This window comes from Haemaphysalis longicornis, unplaced genomic scaffold (genome assembly GCF_048455015.1).
Source record: "Haemaphysalis longicornis isolate Haplotype H1 unplaced genomic scaffold, Haemaphysalis longicornis Haplotype H1 scaffold_12, whole genome shotgun sequence".
Classification (NCBI taxonomy): domain Eukaryota; kingdom Metazoa; phylum Arthropoda; class Arachnida; order Ixodida; family Ixodidae; genus Haemaphysalis; species Haemaphysalis longicornis.
This window is the reverse complement of record NW_027526225.1, coordinates 34,940,491-34,958,808: the sequence shown is the minus strand read 5'-3', so window position 1 is coordinate 34,958,808 and position 18,318 is coordinate 34,940,491. Positions and strand designations below refer to the sequence as shown.

At 44.9% G+C, this 18,318-nt stretch overlaps 1 long non-coding RNA gene across 1 annotated transcript; it reads right to left on the bottom strand.

The window, feature by feature from the left end:
* Positions 1-9,757: 9,757 nt before the first annotated feature.
* LOC144162562 (uncharacterized) lies at positions 9,758-16,358 on the bottom strand. Its single transcript, XR_013320712.1, has 4 exons — positions 16,262-16,358; positions 14,118-14,236; positions 12,389-12,438; positions 9,758-9,910 (listed from the first exon to the last, which is right to left on the bottom strand). It is a non-coding gene; the product is annotated as an uncharacterized LOC144162562 (long non-coding RNA).
* Positions 16,359-18,318: the final 1,960 nt, after the last annotated feature.

Genomic DNA, 18,318 nt, shown 5'->3' with positions numbered 1-18,318 from the left:
GACTTGAGCACTAACCTACTGATACTCTCCTCAATACACGGTTTTTGAGGTACACCAAACTGCACTTAAAAATTCATAATTGCACCCCTTTACGTGTCCGTACTTTAAAGGTAAATCTACTGGGTATGATAATAGTTGCACGCAGCTAACGTAATACAAAGTTGCAGCTTCTCAGCAGAAAGTTCGAAATAGTCGCGGACTGCTCACTTTACTACTCAAGCGGCTTGACAAGTATTGTTTACAGCTGCTGTCAGGAGCTCACATCCTATTCACTAGTTATTACCCGGCCACGGCGCTCCGACATCAATATAACCGCCCCCAATCCCTACATACCCGCTTGGGGGGAATGACCAGACAAGGGAACTGCTGTCAGGGGCTCACGGCTGATTCAGTAACTCTGATAACCACAACGCTCTCGCAGTCAAGGACGTAAGCCGACTGAAGTGACGCTTCTAAGTGTTTCACTCCCCTGAGAAATACAGCGGCTCTTGCACAGAAAGCATTTGGCTTCCTTTCCTTTCCTCCCTTTTTCGCTTCCTTTGGGGCAAAACTACCCCTGTCATATTTTGTATTCCAGGTTTCTGGCGTTTATGAACCGTGCTTTTCTGGCGGTGAGGATATTTCCCCTATGGTTACATGAGCTACATTTAGGGAAAGATGGTACTTGTTCATTGATTGTGTTCAAACAGTGCCAAGATTAAAAAAAGTAAAGCTGTTTCCCTCAACGGGAAAACTGTCAGAAGTGCAGAGCAGTGATTCTCCATGGAGGCTTTTCCGCGGTTACCCGAATTTGCTACCACTGTTAACGCGCTTCGCCTGCCGGTCTCCCTTCTCTGTTGATGGATTGGACAGACGATTGTCCGACGCATTTGAAATGCTCCGCCTTCGAAGTAATAGGGCGCGCTCTGCCTGCAACAGCAAGAATGGAAGTTCTGTAAGTTTTGTGATTGCTTTCGTCTCACGAGCCTCAGCTTTACAGCGCAGTTTTGAACGCGTGTCTTCAGCACCCACTGGGTTTCTTAAAACAAAACCCAACCAGCGCTCCAAACTAAATGAACGAGGGGCCTGCCGGTTAATTCGATAGAATTTGCATCAAATGTACTAGCAGAATTCGTTGTGCTAACCAACGAGGAGATGTATGACAAGCTCCGGCGGTTCAGCAGTTTTGAATGGTTATGAATATTTAAATTTCTTGTTTTCAGTAGCTTCTCTGTTACGCTGTTACGCCGCAAGGCTCTGTTTGGGTCCGTCATGGCACTACCTAGCCTCATTGGGGCGGTGGCTACACATCGCAACAGCGAACCAGCTCGGACGACAAGACAACGCGGGACCGTAAAGGCTCTGCGTTGAAAAAATTAAAGCAATTTCACACAAAGTGAAAGCTGTAGGTAGTGCAGAGCAGTGACTCGTGAGGCGGCTGTGGGGCTAGCATCCGCTTATTGCTACCACCACACACGCTCTCCGCTTCCCTGTATCACTCCTTTGCTTATGAACTGAATAGAGGTACGTCCAACACATTTCGAATTTCCCGCCGTTGAAGTGCCAGCGCGACCTCTGTCTAGAACACCACAAGCGAGAGTTCTGTTTTTTTTTTTTTTTGGGGGGGGGGGGGGGGGGGCTTGCTTTGATCTCACAAGTGCCGGAGCCTTACTGCGTAGTTTTGAATGCGCGTCTTCCACGGCCGCTTTTTTTCTTAGAATCAATCGTAAAAACCAACCCGACGAACCGTCCTAACTAAATTAATGTGGGAGCCGCCGGTTAATTACACAGATTTTGCCTCAAATGTACCTGCGGTTTTCTTTGTGCTAAATAATGGGAGATGTATGACAAGTGCCTGTCGTTCAGGTGTTGTAAATGGCTATGGCTACATAAAGCACTTGTATTCCTAAGCTCGTGTGTTACGCCATTACGCCGTCGGGCTGTATTCGCACCCTGATATGTGGATTGTAATAAATTCTCTTTTCATATATTTATTAGGACACAACTTCGCTTTGTTGTAGCGGTGGAAGTGAACAAGCTACGACGACAAGACGGGACCCTCAAATGCTCTGAGCTTAAAAGGAGGCTCACAAAACGAGCTTAACAGTTGAACGAACTTCTTAAGTACCCTTTTCCTACGTTTACCATCTTGGCGTTTTTAATGCGCAGCTTTCTTTGCCTTACTTATGGCGACCGTAGCTAAAAACGCATTGCGGGAAAGCCAGGTTTACACAGTGGGAGGCACGTAGTGTCGACGGGTTTCCAAAAAGGTACATCAAGCACATCAAGTCAAAAGGTACATTAAAAGGCACATCAAAAGGTACATCAAGTTCCTGGCGTTATCAAGCCGACGTTTCTCCAATGGCGTTATTCGGACACGGCTGAAGCCGTTCGGATTTTTTGGACTTCGACACTCATTCAGGTTACAAGGGAGACAGCTTTGTGTTTTGACTATCTTTCTCTTGTGAAAGGGCTCTGATTGTTTTGGAACAAAATCGCGCATACTTCTCGCTAGTACTCCTCTCACATCCTACAGGGAAGTGTGCACAACTGATTTTCGATTGTTCAAGTGAACGTTTCATAAACTCCGCCTCTTTTCTCGTAGTTGCGTACCTCCTTCCTCAAGCTTTTCTGAATGTGAACTATAAAGATATGTCTTAAATGCTTACTTCAATTGCCGTTTATTAGCCAATACACATATCTGAATTGTAACACTGGAACATCAGCCTACAGCATGGTTCATATTTACATAATGAGATTAGTAAACCTTTAGCGCATCCCACGCATCGATAAGAGCATCACAAAAAGTGTGCCCCGCTCCTCAGCTTCGGTTACATGTCTCTTACAAAAATGGGCGGATTTAAAAAGGAGTCACGATAAAAGTGCTTACCGTCGCTACCGTAGTACATGGCTGGTGAACCGATGTTTGAAAGTGCAGAACCATTCACCTGGCACCAGAACATGTTCGTTCTTGCAAGCGGATCTGCATTCGTAGGTGCATTTAGCATGTAGGCTCCTGAAAGTTTACAGAAGACAACAGAAACCAGTTGTTCTCAAGGATAGAGGGAATACAGGGGACACCATATTTACACGGACAATTCCTGATACTCTTAACGTTTATCAGTCCTTCCCAGTTGCGGAGCATGTGCTTAGCCACGAAAAATGATTTGGCAGCCTTTCCTGCAGACTCTCGCCCTGCGCTTGCGAACCTAGTTCCCTGGGGCGGATACTAGGTCGAAGCAGGAGCCAGGGAGCATAAGAGCTATCAGAAACGTTTTCCATTAAATAGGAGGGTTAACATTGCGTGAGAAAAACTTATATTAAACGGCAAGACACCGAGCAGGCCCTGTTTAATTTACTGTGTCTGAATTTTTTACGGCGCAACTGTATATTTCGGTAGTTTCTTAGACGAATATAACTGTATGTGGAGAAGTATGCTGGGGCGAAATGGCTGGGGCTGGTAGCTCACTATCACTTTTGCCCCTCTGTGTACTATGTGCGTACGTTCTAGGTTAAATAAACAGTTGAGTGTCAGCGCTTGTCCCGTGTGTCTTGCAAGCCTTTTCGCACCTTTTACGCTGTTACGCCTTCTGTAGCTGATTACCAACTCGCCAAGATGTTCGTTTGCCCTCAATGTAGCATTGTAGCAGTGAAATGTTTAATATATTTAGCGGTGGTTTGAGTCAAAGAATTGCGACAGACACGCGTGTATCAGACCACTCTTTTTTGTGATGAAAACATGGAGTGCAGCGTGTCTGACACAAATTATCTATTGTGCAGCATTTTACAAACTAGGCGAAGTATGGCGCAAGTGCGTCGCTAGTAGCGAGATCACGGCCTAGAGCGCGTGGGTGATGCGCTGTCGTGTTTCACAGCAGGCGTCATCATACAGAATGCCGCTGGGCGAAGGGACGTCGGTATGCTAGTAGTCGCTGCGGACAGACCTCCAGCCACTGATAGAACACTGCGATTTTGCTCTTCTGCTTTTACGTCTTTAGCGTTATGCTTCCCCTCTATCCACCAACAGCTTCCCTCTTCGTGCTCTATTCACAATCACCGTCATTCTTTCTGGACTGTTCCCTGTGTTAGCCTTATCTCCTTATCACCGATGGTTCCTATCTGCACGTTTGTGATCACGTCTGCACAAGGGGCGCCAAACATAACGAAGAAAAACACACAAAATACAGGCACTGCCTGTGTGGAAATACTGTGTATTTGAAGGTTAGCCAGAATAAAATCACAGAAAGAAATAGAGAGACAGAAATAGAGAGAGAGAAACTTGAATGAAAGCTCAAGAACACATAAAGAAAAACAGCCGCTGTCGCATCCGGTACCAAACGCAACAATAGCACAACATTAAGAAACTCCGCTCGGCCGGCGCAAAGAATGGCATTCGGCTCGTATACACAACTTCGAAATCTGATCAACTGTATCCGGCGGCCCCAGCAGTGGGTGCGAAGAAAGCTATTCAACGACGGCAATCTCCAGTACAGAGTTTCGGCCCAAGCCTTTTGAAGACGAGATTGCATTTATTCCTACTTTCCTTCTGCGTACGAATTTGCGGCATGGAACCGAAAAACTCTTCGCTAAGTTTTGCACTTTATATTATTGGTGCACATCCTTGCAAATCATCCACCCGTCCGACGGGGAATAGGACATTCTGTGACTCGCTTCGCTTAGTTAGAAACTCTTCATATATGCTACCACATCGCATTCATGATAAAAAAGAGCGATAGAAAAACAGAGACCAAGTAAGTAGGGACGACGCACAAATAATAGGGGACGACGCACAGCGCTGCCGGTCGCCCCTCTTTTTTTGTCGTTGTGTTTCTTGCCCTGTTTTTTCATCATCCTGTACGTTGTCCCCTCTTCTTTTATCCCGCCGTTCTTTGCGCTGGTTTTTTCTCATGAATCCTAATCTGCAGTCATTAGCCCAACTTGCCATCTTATCACACTGCTGCCTGCTACGTATCCTGCCTTCAACCCTTTTCCTGCTTTGCAAAACACAGTATTACATTTCAACTGGTGGCTAGAAAGAGAGGCCCCACCGTGAACCAAAAACCCGTACGACAATCCGTATAGGCCGTCTCCAAACATAGCACCCCAATGTGTTTTTTTTAAAGGAGAAATGTTTTCATAGGGCACTGGTTAGACTTGCAGAAATAAACTGGGCATTGTGTAACCCGCAAAATAGCAGGGTTTTTCGTATGCGTTGGGAGATGAGTTAAGGCACTTCCAAGACTTGTCCACGCCACCTTTATATTTATTACCATACCGCACGGGTAAATGATACTTAAAGTTCCCACCGCCTTCGTCTTGGGCTGATAGCGGGCACCTACAGCGCCAAATGCTCTTTTGTAGAGGCGGTTGGTTGTATTTTCAGAGAACGTGCGACCTACGAGGTCCCGAGATCACACATTCTTCAGGACATTTAGCGCTTACAGGAAAGACAAGTAACCCCAAGGATTTATCTAGGACCATGACCATGGCCCCCAAAAGCTGCTCCCAGCTCTGAATTGCTTGATGTCTTGTTCCGTTAACAGTGCCCAAATAGCAAAAATTGGAGAAACTCCTGACAAGGTGGCAATGTGCCAAAATTTAGAGAAGTTACTGGTGGCTGATAGAGAGAGCGAAAACATTAGGAATTTATGAAGGCACTTAAGACGGGTGCGTGTGAGATCTGGAAAGCATTAAATTTTATTTGAAGATCTTTTTTCCAATGCGTTTATTTTTTTATTATTTAATAGATATTACAGTCCTGTAAGGACCAAGCCCGAGTGCAGAAGGGAAAGTTGCATAACAGGCGTGGTAGAGAAGACTACATATCAGTTGCCATGCTAATATAGGACCGTCGTGATTATATTTTTGTCTGTTGAGGCAAACAATTCGAAACTTCCGACTTATGTACCTTGCGGGCAATCTTGGTGTCGTAATGTTTGCGCTACTACTGGCTGGTGGTAGGTTTAGCTGAACCAAGTGCGTGACTCTTTGTTCACCGCGCGGTATTTTCGTGCTCCCTGGAACCTTCTTCTTGAGCGCACTTTCGTGCATGACCGCATTTCACAGCTGCCATTGCGGCACATGCTTCAGAACGTATCCAAGTAGAGAGAGCGCAAGCACACAGAAACGTGTCCAATGTTGCGATTACCCTGTCATTGCCATCGCTATTATTTTTTAGATCCCCTCATTTTCTTTTTTTGTATTTTTAAACCCGAGAGGCTTAGCCAAGCACCATTTCAGTAAAACATACAAGCTTTTACGACGCACGTGCGTTGCTAAGTTTCTAATTAGCACACTGAAATTACTCTTGTAGGCCCCCTTGCTGAGATTGTATCCTCCTTGGTTCACCCTCTGTGTTGTTCCTTACTCACTCTGTTAGTATTACTGAAAATCCAAATTCGCCCTACACATAGGCGTTTATCTGATTTGCTACTTTCTCCAACTGGCATGGTCACAAAAGCCCTCTAGGCCTCCAGTGCAATGGTTGTGTCATCTCGTTACCATTTTCATGATTCTTCTTCCTTTGCATCATACTCATTTTCTTTTTGGTTTTCATGTTCTGCTCTAGAGTATTGACGCCTACACGTGGAAGGGAATGATTTTAAGTGCGAATGCACTTCTTAAGCGACCCGGAACCTGCGTCCACCGGCGATGTCCACATAGCATACCCACGTGGGGGATTGGCCAGGAATCTCCTCGTCTTCCTTGGCAACGGCGGGAGACGGGCGCGCGCTGCCTGGCCGCTGACATGGCACATACCCACGTGGGGGATTGGCCAGGAATCTCCTCGTCTTCCTTGGCAACGGGGGGAGATGGGCGCGCGCTGCCTGGCCGCTGACATGGCACATACCCACGTGGGGGATTGGCCAGGAATCGGGCGTGAGAAGGGCTAATGCACCCGCTTAAAGGAGTACTGACACGAAATTTCAAAGCTGAGATCCGCTCTAGCAATCAAGTACAACGACAACACAAATAGGTGTCTGTGAATAAATGCATCTTTCTTTCTTTGTAGTTGTGTGTGTGTGTGATCTCTCTTTCGCGAACATTACCGAACCGCGCAAATTCAACTCGTGCATTCGCACTTTCACATTCTTCCCCTCGGGGAAATGCTGGCAATTTTTTCTTTGTCTCTTTTGCGTCCTCCCCTAGCCCCTGTCTCATCCAAATATTCTCCTTTAGCGAATGCCGGTTTTGCTACATCTGTTTTAGCATATGCTCAGAATACTCATCTAGACATTAATGCATGCATCTAGCACCATATGCAAATTGGAATGCCGCATTGAATTCACTGTGATTGTCCTCTTGCGCTCATGTTCGTTTCGCTTTTATTGTTTTTGCGCTGTACATGTCACACCATCTTCAGATGGCATCAACGTCGGACGACACGTTCTCGCTTTAAGTTGCATGTAATGCTTTCGCCCTACTCAGAGCTCAATTGAGCATGTAACTACGTGCACGCGTTATTCAGTGTGACTGCGCTGATTTCCGGTTGTCTTGTGCTAAAGTAGCCGTAAAAAAACAAATTTTTGAGTTTTATCTGCAATAACGCTCACGTGGTGAAACAACCTCATGCGCTGTTATACGCCTTCAAGACCGCATACTGGCGTTCCAGCACCGTTCATTAGCGTTCATTAAGAGTACTTTTCTGTGGTTAAATCAAAATCTGGGAGCGTTATGTCAAAGTACAGATATTCATAATTTAGTTCAAATTACAGCCGCACCTTTAATGCACTCGTAAATGGAAGAGGCAACGAAAATAATTACGTGTACAGTTGTACACGTTCAGCTTATAGCGCACGTTGGAGTGATTCCACCGCGCGAACACCCACACTCGTCCGCACCTTGAAAAAAAAAATGGTTGCCATTTTGTACCGTATTTTCTACGCCGCTTTTTGTCCCGTATTCACGTCAAATTACACCGGGATGTCTATCCGCGCCAACTGTGATCGACAAAACTACATAAAAAAGGGAACGGAAAAAAATTTTATGAATGCAAAACCCCACGTCAAAACTCTGGATGAAGCTTGCCAAAAGACGTTTTGTGTCGTAGTCTCTTTTATTTTTCTCGCTTTATCTCTAACTCGACGGCCGCTGCAAAGCGATACGCGACGCTATCGCCGAAAGCGGATAACAACCAGCCCAGGAATATATACCTGACATGGTGAAAAAGGCGAGATCTTTGGCAGTAATGTATAATGCAGTTTAGACAGCCTGAAAAGGGTCCCTGCAACGCAACTTTTGGTTTAGCGCTAGTGGTGCCTGTTTTCTGTATATACTACGCTACGTCACGCTATTTTGGGATTAAAAATATAACCGAACTTTTTATCGTAGTATTTTTTAAGAGCGAATGCACTTCTTAAGCGAGCCTGAATCGTCCGCCGCCGTAGTCCGCATAGCAACAGCTGCGGGTGCGCGCGCTCCTCGTCTTGCTCCTCGTCTTCCCTAGCAACGGGGGGAGATGGGCGCGCGCTACTCTCCTCCTTCTCTCTCCGCTCAGTGACTGCGGGTGTTGGGCGCCTCCTCATGGCACATACCCACGTGAGGGATTGACCACGAATCGGGCGTGAGAAGGGCTAATGCACCCGCTTAAAGGAGTACTGACACAAAATTTCAAAGCTGAGATAACTATGTAAAACGCGTCGACGTCCGCAAGGACGGAGAGTGGTTGATGCACGCCACGCACTCCATGTCGTGCGTACCCCTCGACTCGCCCACCACCATCAACGGCGGTTTCATCGACCTGGCCTTTGCGAGAAACTGCCAAGTCCGCACCGTCCTCCAAGACCCTTTGACGGTCCATTTCACGGACCACAAAGCGATCCTTCTAGCAATCAAGTACAACGACAACACAAATAGGTGTCTGTGAATAAATGCATTGCGTTTGAAAAATTTACTCAGAGATAGAGGGTGTCGAAGCACGCACCCTGCGCTGAAAAACCGAGTGTCCGACACATTAAACCATGTAGAATCTTTTTATCTTTATCTCGTGAAATTCAAATACCATCTCCTAAGACCACATATCTTCAAAGCTAGGGATGGCGTTTCGAGAACTGCCAAATTAAGATTACGAGAGGGAGTTTTATGCATTTCTCACACTACTAATTTCTTATAGCATGACTCGGCTGCGTTGTCTGTGGAATAGAAGCGCGTGAGCTGTGGTGCTAGACAAATACAAAATGACTCCGTGCTTTGACCAACAACGCCCTGGCCCATTCCGAAACATAGGCATACGAGCCGGTTGACATGAATGGACATCAATACATTTTTATGAACAAAAAGGGCATCGCGGTATGCAGTACCAACATAGCAAATTTCACTGCTTTAATAATGGCACCCGCTAATTAAGAGACCATTTACAAACGCGATGGTGTCTGGATGACGGGCGTATTGCCAAAGCAAAGTCCAGAGGCATCGGCGCAGTTCTGGTATCAATATGTTATACCTGGCTCCACGAACTGAGGCTGTAGAATTTATGCCGGTGATTCTAGAACGGGAACCACTTAGTGGTTGCGCTGCATGTTACTACGATTGCGCCCGTGAAAAGGTACATGCCAATGATCCTAACGGGAGACTTCAATGTCCAGGTGTCTTCACCTTTACTACGTTGCGTGTCTTATTGTAATCAGCCCGCGAACTTCAGCAGACGCACTTTAGAGTGTGTAGACATAATTTAAAGAGCACATAGCGCCCATACAAATAGGGACATGAAATGCTTGAATTTCCCATCCGGGATTCTCCCCTCCGCCCTCCATAATTTTTATGTGGTTACCGTTCGAGGGCGCTGGGTGCAGGTCAATGTCGAATTCGACTTGCTTAATGGAGTAATCGAAAGCAATCGTGCGGTCCTTTGGGCCATGACATTCCAGTCTCGACGAGACATTTATGCTCGGGTAGGTGAAATTCCGGTGTAATGCCGTGATGTCCAGCACCTCTGAAAAGAAACACACAGTACACGTTCAAAGTTCTGTACGGCCCTGTCGTGGGTTTCAAGCTTAAGATTACGTTTTCCTAGGTAAGTTAAAATTTTGTTGGCGTTTCGCAACACTCGGGAACGAATATGGCTATTTTAGAGACCCATTCATAACACCAAGGCGTATATACTGAAAAAAAAATATTTTTGTGTTGTGATGATTGCGTTCAGTATACTTCATACATTTTGGACAATGGAAGATTTTGGTGACGTAGCGATTCATCAGTGGCAGAACAAGACGAGTGAAGATGCTTTACGCTGAGTAGGGCAGCTGACGATATTATCAGGTTCAAGCAGCATGGAAATAAAGGAAGACGAACTATGTGTGCATGCTCCACCACCATGTGCTTATCCGCGGCCCCACGTTTGAACTGAGACCCGCCGCGGTGGCTCTGTGGCTAAGGCGTTGCGCTGCTGAGCACAAGGTTGCGGGTTAGATTCCCGGCCGCGGCGGCCGCTTTTCTGATGGAGGCGAAAAGCAAAAACGCCCGTGTGTACGAGATTTCGGCGCACGTTAACGATCCCCAGGTGGTCAAAATTAATACGGAGCCCTCCACTACGGCGCGCCTCATCGCCTGCGTTGCGTCGGCGCGTTAAACCCTACAATCAATCAATCAATCAATCAATCAATCAATCAATCAATCAATCAATCAATCAATCAATCAATCAATCAATCAATCAATCAATCAATCAATCAATCAATCAATCAATCAATCAACGTTTGAACTGAACATTTTGGACATTTGATGATATATGTAAACCAGGAATGACCCACAATTTTCGCTGTTTTGTTTATGCCCCAGCTTCTCATTCCTCCCACGCCAGCCAAGGCTGGAAGGCATGACAGCGTGGGGTGGCGTTGTAAGAGTATGGCGGTCAATCAATTCCAGAAAAACTCATTTTTAAACGAGAAAAAGTTAAAAACTTGCGTTAATTCGCCATGCCGGGCGAACTGTGTCATGGTTTGTTAACTTATTTAGCGTCGCGCTGTATATCCCTTGTTACCAGGCGAGAGGACACCTGAGGCCACGGAATAGAAATTAGTGCTATAGTAAGTAGAATTTATTTATTATCACTCTTAATCTTCCAACAATTATATTGGAGGAGCGTAGAGTCTGGATATATTTCCTTTTCCATGCACCAGAGCGAACCTTTGCATAAAACCTGGAGTATGGTACGAAATGCCGCATAGTAGGCACCGGAAATCTGGTTATGAAAGAGGCTGCCTTCTTTCGAAAGATAGCGGTAGAAGAGCGCAAAAAGGAACACGACGAAAGACGAAAACGACAAACACAGCTTTGACGTACAACTTTATTTTAAGCGCAAAGTTGTTGTAGGTCGAGCTTTTTCGTCCGTCTGCTGTAGCTCGTGCGTCACGCAGGGGTAGGAAAAGCTTTCCGTTGGGTTCATCCGCAGGCAGCAAAGAGTTGTGCGCCAACCCGTCATTTTTACCCCATATTTGTGCAGGAAAGCCACCCGTTGGGCGTGCACGATCCGCGCTTCCGCGGTTCACCCGCCCTAGCTGGGCGCAGCACAGGAAGCGTCAAGGCTTGTTCTTTCGCGCTCAATCTTTGTTGAATCCGAATTTCACAGTAATATGTGAAATGAAGCTGACTCACAAAAATTTGCCTCCGACATAGCAAAATACCTGGTTTCGCTGATAATCCGCCACACTACGTGAAGCGGTTTTTTAGAAACCCTCGGCACAGAGATCAATCTCTTCGCGTTATAAACACGAGCTGCATTATCAGACGGTCTTAAAATTTATCTCTTTCTGGAGTAGGGTCAGAAGGGCATGCGCACACAGAAAGGGCATACTTACACAGCTTCAAATTTCTGCTGCTTCAATTATAAGTCTGGTTCTTCCTCCTCTATCAGAAAACATTTTTCAAGAAAGTTTTGCTGTAGCAAAAAAACAAAAGAGAATATAAAAAAAAAATAACTGCCGCAGCTGAAATTTCGCCCTCAAAGGAAAGCTGGGTGAGCATGCCCTCTCTGACCTTATGACCCTCTTCTAGGAAGGGAAACTTTTTTAGACCCTCTGTTAATGGAGCTCGTGTTTATAACCCAAAGCGATGGTTATATGTGACGGCAGTTTGTGTCAGAGGCAAAATTATGTTATTCTTGGTTTTATTTTTTTTTGCTGTGGAGATACATAAACTGCCCTTACGTCGAAAAATGGACCAGTTGTAAATCAGCGCTGTGTCTGTCGTCTTCGGCTCTTGTCCGTTTTTTGCACTGTTAGCCTTTTTCGTACCATTAACCAACTTTCCCATGCATCGACACTCGAACTAGCCCACCAGCAAAGATGACTGTAACCCTGTTTTATATAAGAGGCTTCTTTTAGAGCAGAAAAATACGATATCGACACAAAAATATAATTATCTGTCAAGTAGAGCCACGCAGAAACCTAAAGAAACTCGGTGGAGCTTGGAATACCTTCGATGCGTGGTGACAGGAATTCAAAATATCCGGCTTGGTCGGAGGAGCTGAGAAAAGGGAAATGCGACAGTAAAGCCAGAGTTAGTCATGTTCATGATCATCATGATAATCATAATTGTCATCAACACCAGCATTAGCCTACTGATTTCAAGTGCAGCAGAATACCTTTTCCTTAAACCTGTAGCAGTGGCATATCATGCAGCGTCATTTCAAAGCATTCGTTTGCACTCAATTTTATACTTGCACACATCAAACGGCTCGTCAATTTGTCGTAAACTTTTCTTATTGTTCTACTCACTTTCTAATCAAGAAATACACCCCTTAGAAATGACATTTACTTTGCCATCTACGCGCTCTCTCCTTGTGCGAACTATCAGGCGTACATTTTATTTAACTGTGTTATCACACCATGCCTTTATTACGGCGCACCTTGATTACCCTATATGAACCACTTTGACTATTTACTAAAGTCATATACAAGTGATCTCGATATTATAAGTATATTTAATTCCATGTTTGGGGATCATTGTCGAGTAACCATTGTGGAATTCAGGTTGTCCTGAACCTGCCATACAACTTGTATAGATCACAAATCAGGCTGCTGTATTTTTACTTTTTAAATTCACTGATATAATCTGGTGAACCAGGATGTTATTGGTATTTGCCGATGATAAGGAGAATACTCAGGTCGCGCTGCATAGTGAATGCCACCTTTCACAGAATTCTAATGCATATTTTCCTGAACTTTCTCAGCACATAAGACCTATTCTGTCGCATCTTGTTGCTTTCTCTCTCTTTAAATGCTAAAACATTTGTACGGATCATCTATATTCGAATCGTGAAACCTATTACTGCCGGTACAAATCCAGGAAAGGCTTGGCGACGTCCCTCTGACCTTCAAGGATGCGCCTAGTGCACTCAAATGCAAGCAAGTACCACATGCATTTTCGCGCGCCGAAGCGAGAGCCACTGACCAAGCATCGGCGATCGACAGTACCCACTCGGGGCACCGATCGCTTTCGCAGTTGAATCGTGTATTCGCTCATTCCAGGGGAGACGGTTGGTGGATGGGGTAAGACTAAGCGCGATCTCACACACGGTTAGTCCTGCGCTTCGTACGCTTTTGAAGTGAAAGCGCCTGATTGTTAGTCGGTTCCAAAAAGAGAGGTGCGAAGACAGGTAGGGGAAAAGAATAACGGCGGGTGAGGCCGGAAAATGGTACGAGACGACGACTGCATCCTAGTTCGCGGCGCGTTCGCCCCTTAAAGAGGCACTCCGCCGAGCAGCGTAGGTGTTTGGCCGTCCGTGCAATTGTGTCCGCGTTCACTACGCCCTTTAGCCCGAAGACCGCGCGTTCGTCCGACCAACTTGGCCTAAACGCGCACAACCACGTCAAGGATATAGCTGCAGAGTAGATTTCTAGTGTGCTCATACACAACTGTGATTGTAATACAAAGAATATTATAAAGAGGGTGTTTCTAGCTCTTAGGTATGCGAGGTTCACTGAATAATAAAACGATTTTGTGTTGCTTGCTGGAGTGCCATTCGTATGGGCATGATCAATACGCCATTACATGTAAGGGGGCCGGATTAGCAGAGTGTCGCGGATGCCTTACCACGGAGAAAAAAACAAAATTGTTTTTCAGGTGTGTTGCTAATATTGAAAAACGCGGACTTTCATTGGTATGGTGAGAAATTTCACTTACATTTCGGAAGTCATGCTTACCGCTTAGAACCAGAAAAATCTGGATCGTGTCTGTAAATCCTAAAAGAAACATTCCACTTCGCTGAGGTCCACGAGGATATTCGGAAATCATCAAAGGCGCTTTTGCAGATAGATGATTCCTGACAAAAAACAAACATATGAAAAAAATAGTTTCCCTCTGGCTCAACAAATATGCCACTGTTGGACGTCAATCGAGAAAAAAAATTTCAGGGTGCTGAAGTCTGATTCCTGCTTTGAAGAAAAAATCTTGCCTGATTGGTGACACTTACCTTCGACACCGACGGGCTGTTAACTCTTTTAACTCTTTTGACGGGTTAACTCTTTTGACGGGCAGCTTTTATATGCACGTCCACCCGTCTACGTGTCTGCCTCGCCGTTTTACAGTATTATATTTTACTGACAGTTTTATATCGAGGGCCGTTCCTAAGCACCTTATTTACACCCTAATGCTACCTAACCCATATAAATCGAATTTAACCCAAACTATGCCTTAATCCTTCATAGTCCACCTTAATGTATCTAAACCCACCCTAGTTTATGTTAATATCCCATAACAGTAATTACAATCAAGTACCAATGATTTTTTATTTAGGCTGTGTATAAAATGCTGCCTGATGGCACTATAACCACTCGACTAAAGGTATGTTCATCGGCATTTCGTAACAAAAATGTCCTGTCTGTCATTATTTCTCCCCAATAAAGTGACCAAACCTAGCAACTTCACGAAGAGAAAGGAATTATCCTAAACACCGAAAACTAACCAAGTCGTAAATATTTTAATTGAAACTGTAGAACTGAAAAAATAAGGGTGGCAAGAGCTGCACTCGAATCACCGTCATTACTTTAGGAAGCCAAAACGGAACATGTACACCAGAACGGATGTTTTTTTGTTAATGGCATGAGAGGATGCGCTCAAACTTAACGACGGCACGAGGACACAACATAATTTCTGGACAAGAGAGAAAATTGTGACAAGCATAACTACACCAAAATTCAGGCAAACACCCGGAACTGTTCAGAAGAGGGAACTAGTCAGGTGATAAGTCGAAAGAATTATGCGCACTACGTACAGAAGCCACAGTGTCTCAGAAATATGCGTATGCTGATCTGGGTGACTCGGCATGCCTATCATAAAATCGACCCTGCCAGAGACTGTACAGGCCAGTTCAAACATACAAGCCATAGAGTCAACCATCAGGAATGCCGAATGGTAAAAATGGGTTTGAGAAAGGCGTGGTGTCAATGTGTTCTCAGTTTTCGCTGAAAATGGGCACACAAAGGCGGCATCCCTGCAGTCTACAAAACAGTAATCATTTATCTCTGGTCGTGAGCAGAGGTGGCAATCTGTCGACAATGCAAAGGATCCGGTCATGCGTCGAAGTTTTTGCTTTCTTTATTGGGCTACATCGCAATGGCAGATGCTGCCCCCAGTGCTAAACTACTCTTGAAGATTCTATGGTCGTCGGACTGCACTGTTGCCCGGGCGCTTAGCTGGGAACTCTAGACACTGCGTATTAACTTTCGTAATCGCATTCATCTCTTATACAAGGCTGTCATGCTTCGATTCACTTGTGGCCTTCGTTGGGTCACCTGATAATGTTGGACACTATTTTGTGCCGTTAGAGTCTATGCCAAAGTCATTCAAGGCCCCTTTCATCTGACACATGTAAGGCTTTCTTTAACTTTAGAAGACAAAGTTACACCGTAAGCAATTGTTTTAACCATGTCAGTCAGCGGAACTATGGAGAGATTGAGTTCCACTTCTCCTGCGCTGAACGGGATACTGGGCAGCCCCTACTACAGTGCCGTTCTTACCCAAAATACACAGAGCATTTCGTTATGCGCACCTTAACTTGAATGCAATTACGCGCCGCTTCTGTGGCCAGTTTGGGCAATGTTTCTGCTTTACGGCCACGGGAAAAGTAATGCACATGTGCTGCCGGTAATTTACGATCTAAATATTCCCGCACATGTATACGCTGGAAGGAAGTTAACACAACTGACAATACCGCCGAGCACATAGCTTCACTCCTGGCTGTATTTACTCCCACTGGAGTGCTGCTGCTTTCCTAGGAAAAACATTTGAATGTATATCACAGTTCACTTCGCAAGCCTACACAGATTCAAAGCAGACGCATATTTACCAGCCGGTAACGAGGCGTTCCGATGTTGCCAGGCTTTGTTCCGATGACAAGAGCTTGGGAGTCCGTCGAGCACGTAGACTTACAATGGACGCTGCAAAACGAACTGACTTATAGAATGCGGCTCGGCCAAGACGGCTTTCGGCAGTAACATCATTTTTAGTTTCATCGAAAAGCAGGGGATTTAGCATTGAACGTAATGCTCGCCGAGAGTTGTAATAACGTTTTTACCCCCCTATTTCCTTTTATGTTCGCACCGTGAAAGCTTTCCAACACATTTAAGAGCACAAATATGGTTGTGGATGCAAATTGAATATTTAGAGACTTGTAGCACCCCGATTTTTTTAGAAAGTTATATTCGCTATGTGGGAACAGCATAAATACGAAGGGTAAAAATATATGAGTCCCTGAGGACTCGTTAAGATGTAGTGAATGCCGAAGCCTGGGTGTTCAGTGGCCGAATATGACCTATCCTTACGATCATCATTACCTTGCCTTCCTTTTTATTTCTTCTGAAGCCACCTTATTATGTAACTTCCCCCTTTCCCCACATAGCCTCTAAACCATTCTGTATGTAACAAAGTTTACAAAATTCGGAAAAACAGTCCCGTACTTGGATAGGTTGCGCGTGATCTGTTAGGCAAGTCTGTCTAATCTACATAATTATTTGCTTTGTTGTCTTCAAAAGCAGCTCTAACCGGCCTATCTTGCCTTTTTGTTTCCGTTTCTTCAGCTCTCTTCAAGTCGTTTCCAGCCCGTTGATTTTGATTTCGTTTGCCATCTTAAAAATGAACCAAACGTGTTCTCTTAAACGAAAACAACGTAGGTGTGTATTTTTTAAGCCTGTTTTGCCTCAGATATGCCTAACGTTTTCTTTACGCTTAATAATGGCGGTAGATAGGAGCCATGGCAACCGTTTTATCACGACGACAACCCCTTCGGTAAGGGAAAAAGAACTGTAGTTACATTAGAATACACACACAACACGTCCGATCGCTGCTATCGTTCCTCAGCGTCCCCGTCGTCTCCCCTCAGCGATCACTTCTTCCTCCTCGCGGAATAAAGTTCCTACACACACACACACACACACACACACATATATATATATATATATATATATATATATATATATATATATATATATATATATATATATGACCTATCTTTCTGCATATATATATATATATATATATATAGTAAGGAAATGAGGGGCTCGTTGAGGAAATACAGAAAGATAGGGCAGCAGTCTACAACGCCAAAGGAGGCATAGGGGTGTGGTTAGTCTCTTTTCTTTTTCACTACGGTTAATTAGGTAAACATTTTTTTTAAATATACAGAATAAAGAAAGAAAGAAAAACACGCGCCCAGAGTGCGGACCGAACCCACGCCTTTTGATTACATGTCGAATGTATTACCAATTCGGCTATCTCGGCGACTGTGTTCTCCTTCACTTTCTGGGCTATTTATATTTACTAGAAGTGTATCTGACGCTTGAGGGTGGTAGCCAGCGCCACTCTGACTACACGGGGAGAAGGGGACCTTCTTTTCAACCCCCGGGGCGTGACTCGAACGTCTACAGCCTGTCATGAGCGGGTTACTGGCGGGAAGCTCTCTTATGCTACCTAGGCATCAAGGCTGCCAGAACCGAGACCCTCGCTAGGCTTTCGCAGTATAATATAGTAAGGAAATGACGGGCTCGTTGAGGAAATACAGAAAGATAGGGCAGCAGTCTACAACGCCATAGGAGGCATAGGGGTGTGGTTAGTCTCTTTTCTTGTTCACTACGGTTAATTAGGTAAACATTTTTTTTAAATATACGGAATAAAGAAAGAAAAAAAAACACGCGCCCAGGGTGGGGACCGAACCCACGCCTTTCGATTACATGTCGAATGCCTTACCACTTCGGCTATATAGATATATATATATATATATATATATATATATATATATATATCGAAAGGCGTGGGTTCGGTCCCCACTCTGGGCGCGTGTTTTTCTTTCTTTCTTTCTTTCTCACGTAATAATAAAAAATAATGTAACGTCACTAACGGTAAAAAATA